The 13,981-nt window shown below is 47.9% G+C and overlaps 1 protein-coding gene across 8 annotated transcripts in view; it reads right to left on the bottom strand.

Moving 5' to 3' along the window:
- The window catches only part of ANKRD11 (ankyrin repeat domain containing 11), a 159,889-nt gene that overhangs the window by 91,993 nt on the left and 53,915 nt on the right, over window positions 1-13,981 (bottom strand). Inside the window, exon 1 of one of the 8 annotated variants that reach the window (XM_056361039.1) lies at window positions 2,958-3,230. The exons of the other annotated variants lie outside the window; for them this stretch is intronic. The gene's annotated coding sequence lies outside the window, so the exon portion shown is untranslated. Of the gene's footprint in view, window positions 1-2,957; window positions 3,231-13,981 lie in introns of those variants that run through there. 8 annotated transcript variants of the gene reach the window in all.

Raw genomic sequence — 13,981 nt, 5'->3', positions numbered from 1 at the left:
GCTGCTGCTGCGAGGACAGGTTAAAGCTTCAACCAACTCTGAAAAGCTGTTGTGAGCCAGCACGTTAGTTTGTTTTCTATACAGGCGTGCTTTCCTTCAACACTGAACAGGAATGTGTACCAAATAGCTGCTTTTCCACCCGAGAGTTCCTTTAACTCCAAAGCATTACTTCCAATTAACGTGTGCTCTTTCAAGTCTAAATACTTAAACTCTTTAAACTGGACAACTTGCAGCAAGTGAGGAAGCCCAACATGCAGCTCCTGCCCCCACGGTGGCTGCCCAGCACAGGCAGAGCAGGCAGGGTTCCCTGCCCACCCCGAAGGCCAGGCACCTCTTGCACCAGCCTCAAAGCCTGAGAGCTCCATCACCAGACTCCCCAGTAGCAGCATCTCCCAAAGCTGAGTCCTGGGCTGGGTAATACTATCTATAAATTAAGAGGCAGGATGGGAGATAAAAAGCAAAATAACATGAGCCATGGAGACAAGGCTTTAGTTCCTTGGCCTGCTCAGCGTAATGTTTCATTACCACACAGAATTACACCCCACCACGGCAGTACAAGCATGGCTCAGCCAGACAAGGGGCACAGCAGGTCCTGGGAGCACCCCGAGCTCTGGCTCTGCCTCTCACTGGGGTGCCGACCGCCACGGGCAGGAGCTGGCAGGGCTGACAGCCCAGCACTCACCTGGGGCAAAGCATGGGCTGCAGATGGAAGCAGCAAAACACACCAAAAATGCTGTGGATTCATGAGCTGTCTTAGCCAGCAGCAGCTGGGTTGGCCAACGCTACCTCGGCAGGAGAACACATTAAACCAGTAGAAAGGAAAGGGCCCGGACAAGCCTGTAAGGTATGCATCTCCAAAAACTCAACCATCAGACTCTAGCAGAAATAAAAAAGACTAATCTCTGGGAGAAGAGCAGCACCTTAGGGCCCACAAGCCCCCCCCCGGAATCCAGCAACCACAAACAGGCAGCTGAGAGAGCTGGGCAACTCCCCCTGCCCACTCCCCAGTGCAAAAACAGACTTCTGCATGCTTAACAGTGAATTAAAATAAATTAAACCTCAGCTCACACAAAGTGTACAATTATTATTTTTTCATCATAGACAGGTAGATTTTCAAGCTGACTGACCAAACAAAGAAAGCATAGAATAGTTGAGTCTAAATTATGCCACTCTGACTGTAAGCTATAAACTCTGTTATTCAAAATTCAAGATTTGCAGGCTATAGAGTAGGTTTGGGAGCTGTTAATCAATGACTGAAATGAAAGCTAATGCTTTACATGATGCACAGAGCTTCCTCCGAGGGAAAAGAGATTAACTCTCTGTAGATCACAGCTCTCAACCATACAGGTTTATTTCCTTACCCATCACTATACCTTAAATAATTTAAGGCAATACTAAACCAGTAACAGAGCACAATTTTAAGCAAAGAGCTTTTATTCTTATGGAATAAAATCCTCTTTTTTTTAAAAAAAAAGAGTCTACCTGAAAATGCTGCAGCTGGAGACAGCCTACTTTAAAGAACATGGGCACTGGGAAATGACAGTGCCTGGAAGCTCCCTAGGCAGAAGCCAGAACCGCCTGGTCCAGGCTTGGCTACTTAGGCCTCATTTACTTAAGAGGCACAGAGAAAATCCAGCAAAAATCATGTTATTTAAGTGCTTAAAAAAAATCTCAGGGTCTGTCATGAAATAGCTCTGTAGATCAGGTAGGTGCCAAATAGTCTCAGTTAAGAAAAAGCAGCCTTAAAAGCCTGAGAAGCGTCCGTTGACACACCACCAGCAGACCAGCAGCTGGTTTTCATACCCCTGCTCTTGTGCCCAAGAGTTTAGAGCTGAAGATGCAGGGACAAACTGACACCAGACTAACGCCCAGTGTGGACTTTGCCCATGTAACTTCAGGATTGGATCTAAATTCTTAAAGAAAAGGTGGAAAGTAGCTCTGTCTCCCCTCCAACACCACATGTTTTAGCACAGATGAGTGTGCCGAACCAATGTGGAGAGGCGTGGAAACCCTACCATAACAAATGCTACCAAAGAGGTATCTGATCTCCTGGCCTCACCAGCACTCAGAAATGCTAACTCTGCCTTACGGGACCAGAGGAGCACACGGTTACGTGGGGCCTTGAAGTGAAACGCATAAAAGGATGACATTCAAAATCTGCAGGTGTCTTGAACGGTGCATACTTCTTACTCCTACTTACTCCTCCTTCAGCTTGTCCACATCTCTGAAGACTCCCAAGTTACACAACCACTAGACAGTCTCATTTATCCTCTACTGAGTAAATACTTTAAACATTTTCTTAAGATAAAAACATACTGATGGCACTTGAACAAGCAGATTTCAGAAACAACAGGCTAACATTCCCGAATTAAAGCACATGAACATGTGCCCTGTGTATATATTAAAAACACAAAATTTCCAGCAAAGCAGTAATTACGTAAGGTATGCTGCTAATTGTTTTGAGTTCCCCGAAAAAGAAAACTGTACACTTCACAGCAAGTAATTTGAAAACAAAACTGTTAATAACTTGGAAATATTCTTCCAGTTACTACAACAAAACTTCTTCAATTATCTTCTACATTAAACAGAAGTGAGGAAAACTCCCAGATTACAGCAGCGAGGTTTGTGCCAGGTTTCAGGGCTGCTGGTGGCCCCTCTGAAATCTTGTCCTGGTCCAAAACGCCCAGAGCTGTGCACAGGTGCCCAGCATGGTTTTGTTCCCCTCCTCCTTACGCATGTGCAGACCTCCTCAGGCTTAAATCTGGAAGCAGGGTAGGTTTGTATCACCCTCTGCCTTCCAGAAACAGTTTCAATGTAAAAGCAACATCAGTTATACTGAAGTTGTAAAAACTCACACATTTACTGAACTAGTTCATCGTTTCCAAACCTAAAAATTTCATCAACTGAAACTCCACACTAAGAAGCAAAAGGAGCTAAGGCCATGGAATGAAGCCTACCTAAAGCACCACTGCGTTGCATGGCACCGGATCAGCGGTGGGGCTGGGCCCAGCTCTCCTGCACTCCCTCGGCTGGGAGGACGGATGCTTCCAGAGGTGCGGTGCTCAGGAGGTCTGGGGATGGCATGAAGAGGAGCTTGCCTTAAGCTCACCAGATCCTGAAGCTCCATTCAAGATGTTTCTCGTGAGAAGAATCAGGAATTACAGGCTGCAAACTGAAGAAACATCTGCTAGGTAGCAGGCAGCCATCCGGGCTCACCAGTGGCACAGGAAGAGAAATCCTCTGCAGGCTTTCAATGGTGTGCAGAGCAAGCTCCCAGCAGTGAGCTAGCGCTGATCGCAGACTGACATCAAAGCAGAAAACATCCACAGCATTTTTTTCATGTAAATTATTCTTCCTGGCACGTGTGAGACACTGGCTGAATCCCTGATCAGATGGCAAAGGCGGCTGGTCTGCGTTTGGGGCAGGGAGCAGTGGCAGTAGCCCTGGCTGGGAAAGGAGTTCAGTCTGCAGGGCCACCTTACACCATGAGTCTGCCTGATTCAACAGTTTTGCAATACCATTTGGGGCCCCAGTAATTTGGTTTTTTAGAAAAGGATGTAAAACATTCAGTGTCCACTATCGGTCATACAGGTGAGCAGATGCAAGCCCACCACTAAATTTTCAAGGCAATTTTGCAACGTTGCTTCGTTTTCTTTCTGCGTCTACAAAGAGAGCATTGCTGCACTTCATTAGGTATCTCCTTGTTTTCAGTAGCTTAAACGCTGAAAAAAAGCAAAACTAAAAAAAGAAATCATGACACTGGAAACGGCCATCTTTAAAAAACTGTTTTTAAACACCTACTCAAGTCAACACTTGTGCAACAAGGGAGCAAGACACAGTCTGCACGCTCATTCAGCTGTTCACCTTTTCCCTAAGCAACCAAAAAGCTCTGAACAAAACCTCCAGCTGCAGGGTACGGCCTTCAGAGAGACACCTTTGGCTTAACTCATTCAAGATTATTTCCCATTTTATTAGACAGGGCTACCAAGCAGCAGCAGCAGATATTATTTCATTAAACCGTGGTTTGCAGATAGCCACCAGCACAACGGCACTTCCTGAAGGCTGAAGCCAGCAGGGCTGTCACAGCAGGGCTGTCACGACAGTGCTGGAGGCAGGAGGGGAAGCGGACGGTGTTGCAGCCGTAATACACCATGTGTCCTCCAGCAGACCCTGTCTGGAGGGAGGACGGGTGTGCTGGAGCTGCTTGGGGAAGCCAGATGCGAGGCCTGGCACTGACGCCAGCAGCCGAGCTATTTTTACTAACCAATGGGTTGCGGTGCCGGAGCAGGAGCTGCTTCTCTCCGAGCCTGGCTCACCACGCTCAGCCAGGCTAGAGGGATCCAGGCGGCTCTCGGGGCCAAGGTGGGAGCCCAGCACCTGCTGCTGCCAGACCAGGAGGGAATTTGGGCACCGTTTGCAAAGCAGAGGGCTTTTCTGCCCACATGGACAAGCACCAGCTCCAAAAATTATTTACTTTTTTTTTTTTTTTTTTTTTTGGCAGGGAAGCTTCCCCATCAGAATCCACAGAAAAATCCATTAAATTGCCTAGTACAGAGAAGTCTAAATAGGTGATGATTTCTCCTAGCCACAATGGCACGGGCAAGCACCCTAAGCCCTTCCCAAGGTCAGCTCCCTCCTCCTTGGACAAGTCGAAACCACGCACCAAATCCCGTTTGAAAAAAAAGTCAAGACAATAAAAGTTTAATTCAGATAAACATATTCAAACTATCAGTGCATGTCACCAGATTTTACCAGGCTTTCAAATGCTCTGCAGCTTCTTGAAACTGAATGCCAGGAATACCTGCTGAAATTATCAGAGCAATACTGGCTGCCTTAGTGCTCTCTCCATTTCCTCAGGCTTCCTTCCTGGCTTCCTTCCAGTATTGCCATCTCTTACAGAAGATCCTGTTTTCCTTCATCATCTGAGTTGTCTCCTCCTCTTCCTTCTCATTGCCACCCACTCATTTTTTCATCTTTCCCAATATTGTATTTGCTACATCTTCCTCTCTCACTGCAGCGTTTTCCCCCTGTGCTGCCCGGCAGACCGGCTGACCCTGTGCTCGGCCCCGCACCGCTCGCTTCAGAGTAGTAGCTCGCACACGCTACTACTGTCCAGGATAACACCCGGGTCAGAAGCTTTTTCCTAGCCCACATCCCGCCTGTCGCTGATCGCAAGGACATGTGGCTTCTCCCTGGAGCAATTTAATGTTTGAGAAGCTCCCTGAGATACGGTCTCAGCAGCTGGCCCCTACAGACCCACCCCGGGCCAGATACCCAGGACATGAAGCTCGCTGAGAAGAGCAAAACAAGCAGCAAGCTGAGCCTTTTCTCTTTCCTCCTTCCCTTCCTGCGGCCTGGATCAAGAAAGCCACATACAAGCGAGAGCTCCTGCCAGCCTCCTCCACACCAGCCCTGCTGCACAGCAGAGCCACATCCCCCCCAGCCTGGCACTATCTTCTCTAAACACATACATGCCTTTTCGTGCCAGGCACTGCATTAAGCACAATAATCCCAATTCTAAAGAGTACCAAATACATTACTAATAAAATAGTGATGTAGTCAGCCTGAAACCCCCTTTGACTAGAAGAGGCCACCCGCCTTCCACGGCAGGAGTGAAAAAGCTGCAGTTTCTGTGGCCCAGCGAGTTCCTGGCTACAGCCCCATGCTAGAAGCAGCAGGTCCCTTGAAGCTCAGCTCTGCAGAAGCCTGAGCACAGGGCAGGTTTGGGGTTTTTTTTTTAATCACCAGACTATGCAGGCAGTCCCTGGACAAAACACATTAGACTTAAGCCACCACAGTCACCACCGCACCCTCCATTGTTCCCCTGCAACAAACTGAGCCAAAACCTAACAGCTATAAACAACCATTCTCACCTCTTTCGCGGAAGAAGGCGAGTTTTCTCTTTTTTTTTTGGCATTCAAACTATGACACAAAACTGAGCTTGGCCTACCCTGCAGCCTCTGTTAGTGCTACTGCACACTCAGACAAGCTGAAGAGCTATTTTTACCATACACAGAGAGACGATGCCCAAGACGCTGGACATCAGTGCGCTGGAACCAGCGCAGTGCCACCTCGTCACCATCCACCCGGTCCCCATGTTCACTCAATACCATAAAGGCTGAAGAGTCTTGTCAGTATCACAGCATCTACCAGCCCTTCAGAGGGACACCAAGCATTTGACAAGTGATTGGATTGTTTTCCACACACCCATGTCCTTGTAGCATCACTCACTACAGTGTCCCAGCACTCACTCCTTGGCTTTGAGTGGGGGCCACTGCTCCCCCAGTACGGCTGCGGGCACAGCCACACAACTGCCACCAAAGCTTTGTTCACAAGTAAACAACACTCATCTAGAGGAGATCCCAAAGCAACCTGAGCAATATCTGTATTTTCAGCTGTCCTACAAACGTCAGCCACCTGCTGACCTGGCAGTCAGCCCTGCACAAAATTTCACCTGGGTACAAGTGAAAAGCAGTGCCTCACGCAGGTGTTCCCATACACCACCTACACCCACTTTCCTTCACCCAAGATGTGCAAAGACTTGATTCATCTTAGTACTTGGGTGGAATCCACCGACCGATGTCTTGATGAAAGCCTCAAGCACGCGCTAAAGACAGGCAAGCAGATATCTAGGCAGGAAAGCTGCACTGAGGCTGTAAAACTTTGGTAGAAGTACTAAAGTCAAGAAGTGCTTGGGCAGTCTGGGCAGCAGGCATGGGATGAAGATGAGGACAGAAGCACGAGCAAGACACAGGAAGAAGGCAATGTACAACGGGAAGGTGCCCGGAGGCAGCAGGGCGGGAAGGGGCCATGCACACACCCAGCTCGAGCCGATGGAAAGCGCAAGCTTACAAAGCCAGAAAGAAAGAAAAGGCAGCGCCTATCCAAACAAATGGGGAGGGGGGAGAGCAGAGTGTGCTGTGCAGGGCTGGAAAGGACTCCGAGAAGACCCTGCACTCCCGCACTTGTACAGGCCTATGTGAGCTCACAGCGCTGGTGATTACAGATCCTTCCTCAGGTCAACACCTTGCTTAATACTGATTCCACTTAGAGAGAATGGTCTGATTCCAAGAGACACGACAAAGAGATACAACCCAAAACCAACGTGAAGGTTTGACATGGCACCATATGTGGATTGTGAGCTGCTAGAATGAACTTCTATATACTGAAAAAAATAATAAATAAAGCTTTGCATTTTAAGATTTTAAGACCATTTACCTTTCTTCTAATAAACTAGACAGAGCTGAGGAGAATCGGAGGTTTCCTTAAAAATCCTGTAAGCTGAGGCCATCTCTGACCTCCCTTGGTACAGCTTTTGGTGCTCAACCCAAAGCTTATGGCACCTTACACTGAGCTTCTTGCTTCACAGATCCCACCTTTCAGTATTTTCAGTGTGCGTGGTCCTGCTATTTGTTGCCAGGGTTTGTCATTTACAAGACATGAGCAAAGCACTCCATCATCCAGCACAGGGCATCTGACACCCACCCTTTGCACGAGCCCCAAAGCCTTCACAGAGCTGGAGCTGCATAGATAGCGGTGCTCCAGCTGCCAGCCTTGGTAAGAGCACCTCCAGACCAAATGGTGGCTGCCCGCATGGTCACTGAAGCTAGGTGCTTTTTGCATGCTGCCCGCACACACTTTGGGTTTGTTAACTGTGCTGGCAATGGCTTGGGTATGGACAAGTTTTCTACAGCTTTCAAGGAAGTCACAGTCTGAGTCAGGAGCCATCACTCCATGGCACATGGGCAGACGTGAAAGAGCACAAGCAGGACCAGGGCAGATGTTCCCTGAAAGGCAGCATCTCCCAGCTCCCACCAGCTGAACACAACAGGAGCCCCTGCCTGCCTGGCCCAGAAGATACCACTGATGAGCTACCGCCAAGCACCACATTTCCTCTTCAAAAGGCACTGCCCAATGATGCATGTTAGCATCTACCATTTTGAAAAAAACACCAAGCCTGCACTCACAGTGGTGACAGAATCTGCATGACCTCAACATCATGACCTTTCAGAGGGGACCACTACTCAAGGCTTTTGCTCAACTCTCTTCACTGGAGGAATATACCTGTAGAGGAATGAAGACGGGATGAGGAGATGAGACGAGGAGAAGGCAGCAGAGGGACTGGCACAAAGGGTATGTTGGTATGAGATGGTAAAAGACCTTGTTGCAGCTGGCTGGTCGGGAGAGTGCTGTGACACACCGGCCAATGAAAACCCAACTGAACATTCTACACATCTGCCCTGGCAAGAGGGCTATGACTCCTCTGTCACCCACACTGCCTCTCCCCACGTACCACAGCTGTTAGCTCAGCAGAGCAATTAATTTAATAGGTAATGTTGGGTTTTAACCAAACAGTCTGGAACTGCACCACAGCCAACACTGTCAGAGGAGCAGAGACGGCGAGAAGGAGGTGGTGCTACGGGAAACGGGCTTCCCCAGCCCTCACACAATCATATCTGAAACAAAGGTTGTCATTTCTCTCTACTATTTAAACCTGCAAACGAGGGTTCATTCAACTTGGTGCAAGCTGCGATATTTCGATTCAGTAACAGTTTTCTCATAACACAGGGGACATGCAGGCAACAGATGAAGGCAAAAGAGAGACTAAGCAATTAGGCTACATTATCTTTATCAGGTGCTTTTGGAGAGCCAGGCCCAGTGAATGCGGCAGCGGGGAGGCTCGCAGCACGGAGCACAATGGCCCTCTGTGCCAAGCAGCCACTGCACCCGAAGCAGGAGATTTTCACCTGAGGCCTCCTGTGAAGCAGCACAGAGCCACTGGAACTACCACACACCCCCTGCCAGGCCACCCTGTTCAAAGCAGGACTTTGCTGGGTGTTTGGTTTTCAGTTGCTGGCTGGCAGCTCAGAGCACAGTGCCAGCAGCAGGTCAGTAGCTGTAGATCCCTGTTCTCAGGAACAACCTATGAAAGGAACTTTACGGCATAGCTACTGTCACAGAGGCCTTGCTGGAAACCCTCATCGCTCTGCTTCCCTGTCTAACAGTGGCAACGCCGTTTCAGACACATCACTCTCCAACTCAGCTTCAGAAGCCCAACCCTGAGGCTCAAGCAGAAAGCCGACCATGATCAACAGCCGATGAAAACACCAACTCATCTCTGCAGGAACCAGGCAGAGGACTCTCCTCTCACCCATTTTAATACAAGAACTCTTAAACAAATATAATGAGAAAGTAACACTCTGCTAACTACATTACCCTCACTGGTCCGGGCTTCCAATGTCAGTGTCACTCAGTGTGCTGGAGGACAACGGCAGTGTTGGCTCACCATTTGGAGATTTGCTGCAGAAGCTCCTTCCTTACAACCTTGCAACTCACTCCTCGCCACCCCCTGGAATTTCTCCCTTTGCCACCCATCCTTTGCTCCACAAGCAACTCCACCTCTGCTTTTCCTGAACACAGTGTCCTCACAGGAGGCTTGTGTCCCCTCACTCACCTCCTGCCCCCACCCAAGCAGGGACATGGGACATGAATGGAGTCCCAGCACACTGCTCCTGTGCTGTGCTTCTAGGGTTTGCCAGCAATAAATGTGATCATCTGCTGTGCTGATACTGCAGTTGCCACTAATGAAATATTATAATGTAGCCCTTAAAGTGACACCGTGTTGAGCACGCCATAAGGCTGGGAATTAATTCACAAAGCACACCAAGAAAATGGAAATACTTCTCTTTTGCTTCTTTCCTCATGGGGCAGCCAACTCAATTCTGTTTCTTCCTTTACCTAGAAGGAGTTAGAAATAGCAAGATCTCCCAACTCATGAAAAGTTTTAAAATTTTACTGAAATTTTAACTACTGGGTCTGCAACATTTGCAAACACAGGCAACAAGAACTGCAGATCAGTTCTCTCTCACTGAGCATAACCGAGTGAGAACAAACATCAAGCTCCACAAACCACTTGGATATAGTAGCAATATCGCAATTTTCCCAAATGAAACACTCTTCATCGTAACTATCCAAAACTCGCAAGTTTGTGCTACATAACAGTAAGATTTTTTTCTTTTATGAGCTTTGGAACAGGTTATGAGACTATCTGTGCTTTACAAAGGTACAGACAGTTCAGGTGAGTCTGTACTTTACCTTTTGTATTACCTCCACTGAACTTTAATTCCCATGTTTATTTACAATCCTGAACTCTCATTTCTATTTAATTATCAGAAGAAGAAAGCTATTGTCACATTGCTGCATCTTCTTTAACATATACCTACCCAACATGGAAAAAATACTGGATTCTCCTACAGTGAAAACATCTTCCAGGCACCCACACAACACAAAGCTATTCTTAAAAAAAACATCATATGCAAGGTTTCATGGTATTTACAGGCATAAGAGGTCCTTGTGAGAAGGACACTATGCAGAAAGTTTCACCAGAAAAGAAACCTTGAACAAAACCCAAGGTATTTCTGCAAATGTGACCAGAAAGTTCCTCGGCACTAGCAGTAATCTTTATGCATCCTCTGCACTGGATCTGCTCAAGGCCAGTGTTTCAAGTACCATCAGCCCATCTCCAGAAAGAAGGCAGCACACCAGCCGAGCCTTAGGAGTTCTCAAAAAGCTCTTTCCCTTACTCATGTTTTCTTCACCCACACTTACACCCTTTTATATTTAACCTAGCTAAGGAAAACGTGAACCAGGCCGCTAACACAGCTCGAGCAGGATCGCTGCTCCTGACTGTGTGAAACGTTGGTCTGGAAGCAATTTGTTTTCCCATCTCATTTCACATGGGAAGCCCATCCGCCAGCGGGGCCGTGCCCCGGCCACAGCTGCCCATCCCCTCCCTGCTGGGAGCCCAGCACACAAGAGAACATTGTCCCCCCTGAATGACAAACAGTTTTGTGATGCTGAGGCTGTAAAGTGCATCAGACAGGTGCAAGGAAGCTTACCAAATTGGTGCGTACATGTCTCTGTGATTTGGGGACAAGTTAATTCCCAGGAAGAATATACATGGAATGCCGGCTATTGTCTGAGAGGAAGCAAGTGGGCTGGGGGAGGCAGGGGCTGCTCCATGCTCGGCCCCCTTCACCCACAGCTCCTCTTCCCCGGCCCTCCCACCACACATGCATGGGCTCCATCTCCATCGGGACAGATCGCTTCTACCAACAAAGCTGGGTTTCCTGAGCTGCAGCACTACCACGGCTTGTCTGAGGAACAGTAAAACATGGGCATGCCCTGAAAACTCCTCTCAAGAAAGAAACCCCATTGCCCAAACAGGATCACAGAATTTGAAAAGTATTTGTAGGGAGCGGAGGGGTAAAAAAAGCCTTTAAACTGAAAGCAGGGATGCCTCGCGCTTGCCAGCAAGTTCACAACAAAAACGTTTGCTATTTCTGTCACTGCATCTCCAGAAGCTCAGAGTCAATTTGATTCGTTTTCCCTATAAGGTATTTTTAAGTATAGAAAAAAAAAAAAGCCCAACTAATTGCCAGAACGTGTCCCTGCAGATTGTACGGCAGCAGCCATGCATGCATAAACCATTACACAGCTGGCAAGCAGACAGGCACATCAGCCAGCCAAGGGAGCAAGTTTCAGACAGGTTACCCCACCAGAAGCACGATGAAAACCAGGACAACCAGGTGATCTCCAGTGCCTTCACACACACCAATTTAAGTATCTTAAGGTTTTTAGCTTTGTTTTTAAATATGCATTAAGTGGATCATTCAACAGAAAGCACACAGACAAGATCTTGGCAAGCCACATGGCATTTAATAACTGCACCATCTTTGAAGACCCCTTTTCATGAGCTTTGAACTCGTCATCACACGGTGTTTGGTGTGCCCTAGCACACCCAAGGCGTTGCTCAAAAGCGCCATCATGTCAAATTAACCCACCCTCTTTGTCAATCCACCGTGCCTGCAATTCAGATCCAGGAACCCACTCAGGTGGAAACACACACAGCCAGACAAAAAAAACCTTTTTTTTTTTTTTTTTTTTTTTTTAAAATAAATAAATAAATAAATAAATAAATAAAAATTTCTATCTCTAGTCCAATTCCAACAAGCCCAGAAACGGCTGCGCTGGCACAACTGATGAGTAGTTACGCCTGCACTGTAGCAGAAAAAGCCCACATGGAATATAAATTTTAATAGGTTTAGAGAAAACTAAGACTAGTAACAGACATTCCAATATGCAGAAAAGGTCTTCATTTCCTCCACCCCAATAGAGATACTTCTATATTCAACATTCAAGCAGGTTTTTGATCTGGCTCCTGCTTAAAACAGGGCATTTTTCATGAAAGCTGTAAGGCAACAGCACTGTACAATCACTGCTGCAACCCCAGAGAAGAGCACCGGACTCTGCTGCTGCCCAGGACCAGAAACTTGTTGAAACAGATGAAATGACTCACGAAGCAGAGACATGCATAGCTACAGCTGCGCTGCCAAGAGGAGGGGAAAGCCACCCCGACTGCCGCGTGTTTAGGGAAGGATTGAGATCCACCCAGCACTCTTAGTCAGGCCCTCAGCCCATCACGCAACGCTATGGTAGGTAGAACTGAGTCGGCTCCTCTCGAATTAACATCACTGAAAAGCTGTTCTGCCTTTAAAAAAAAACAAAATGCATTGCTACTGCCAGATGTGAAAAATTCCTCCAGTCTGGTTTCCTGGAGGGAGCAGGAAGGGAGGCTGCGACCACCTCGCCCCATGCATGCCTGGGTCGGTCCTGCTCCACACAAGGAGGCAAGACAGGCTTCAGCTCAAACATTAACTCTCCCCAGGAAACACACACCTCGCCTGGCTCTCCCGCAGCCTGGCTGGGACAGCTGGGGTGCACCAAAACCGTGAAGCTGAATGGCATTGCATCCGCATTAAGACCCAAGCTCCCCTGCACCCCGAGAAGAGGGGAGCGGTCCTTGCCATGCCCGGCTCAGCCGACGTGCTCCAGCGCAGAGCAGAGGCGCGAGCTGGCAGGCTGCCCCGCTCATGTGCCTTTCTTGGAGCCTCTTCGAGCTCCTCCTCAAGGGAGCCTGCCGGGACCGTGCCTTCCAGCGAGGAAAGGCCGCCGAGCAGCCTGCTTAGAGCCGAGCCCAGTCTGGGGGTTTACGCAGTACGTGCCTCCCCATAGCTAGAGAGCAGCTGCGCGAGAGAGGTGCTTCGAGGCAGGACCACATGTCCCAGCTCACATGGAATTGAAAACTTGACTCAAATCACATCCACATTAAGTTGTGCAGAGGGTCACACACCGTGCAGAAACCAAACCTCTCCACTGTGTTTTGGCACTCTAAAGCTGTAGATACACTACTATGCTCCCTAAGTAATTTTTCTACAATACGCTACTATATTCCCCAAACACTTCTTCTAAAATCCATAGCTGTATTCCCAAAGCAGTTCTTCTGAAATCCCTAACTGTATTCCCCAAGCAGTGTTTTCTACAATACCTCTACAATGTCTGGTGACCATTTGGATTTCTACCAATTTTCACAACTGTAACGATCCAACATTTACAGACATCTCTTTAGAAAGTCATCTTTAAAAGTTGTTTCCTTTTGACCTGTTAGTACCTTGCCCCTCCAGCAGTCACATACTTTCAGTGCAGTCTGAGAAACCGAGTGGTCTGTGGAAGTTTCTTTAATAGCTCCTAAGTTTGCACCCAGCTACTGAAAGCTAAGGCAATACAGAGCCACAGCAGAGCAAACACGATGCTCACCAAGTACAGCTTCTGTAAACAAGTGAACAGCATTTGGTGTTTGATGGTGTGCCACATGAAGGCTAGAAAACAGCACAGTTTTTAAAAATAAAGAGAAGCAAATGCCATACATGAATTTAGTGCCTTTTCAACTGCAACTCTGAAACTAAGCTTTATATGAAGGGTTTGGTTTTTTTAACAAAATTTGTTCCTGCAAACGGAACGGAGGGTGGGAGCACACTAGTTTTTATTTGCATGGGTCCAAGACAGAGCCCCACTCTCTGCCCCCATGTAGCCAGGATCCAGCTGCCGCTTCCCAGGTCTGCCTGGACCGAAGTGTTAGGTT

The sequence above is a fragment of the Falco biarmicus genome, chromosome 15, assembly GCF_023638135.1.
Source record: "Falco biarmicus isolate bFalBia1 chromosome 15, bFalBia1.pri, whole genome shotgun sequence".
Classification (NCBI taxonomy): Eukaryota; Metazoa; Chordata; class Aves; order Falconiformes; family Falconidae; genus Falco; species Falco biarmicus.
This window is presented reverse-complemented; position numbering and strand designations above follow the sequence as displayed.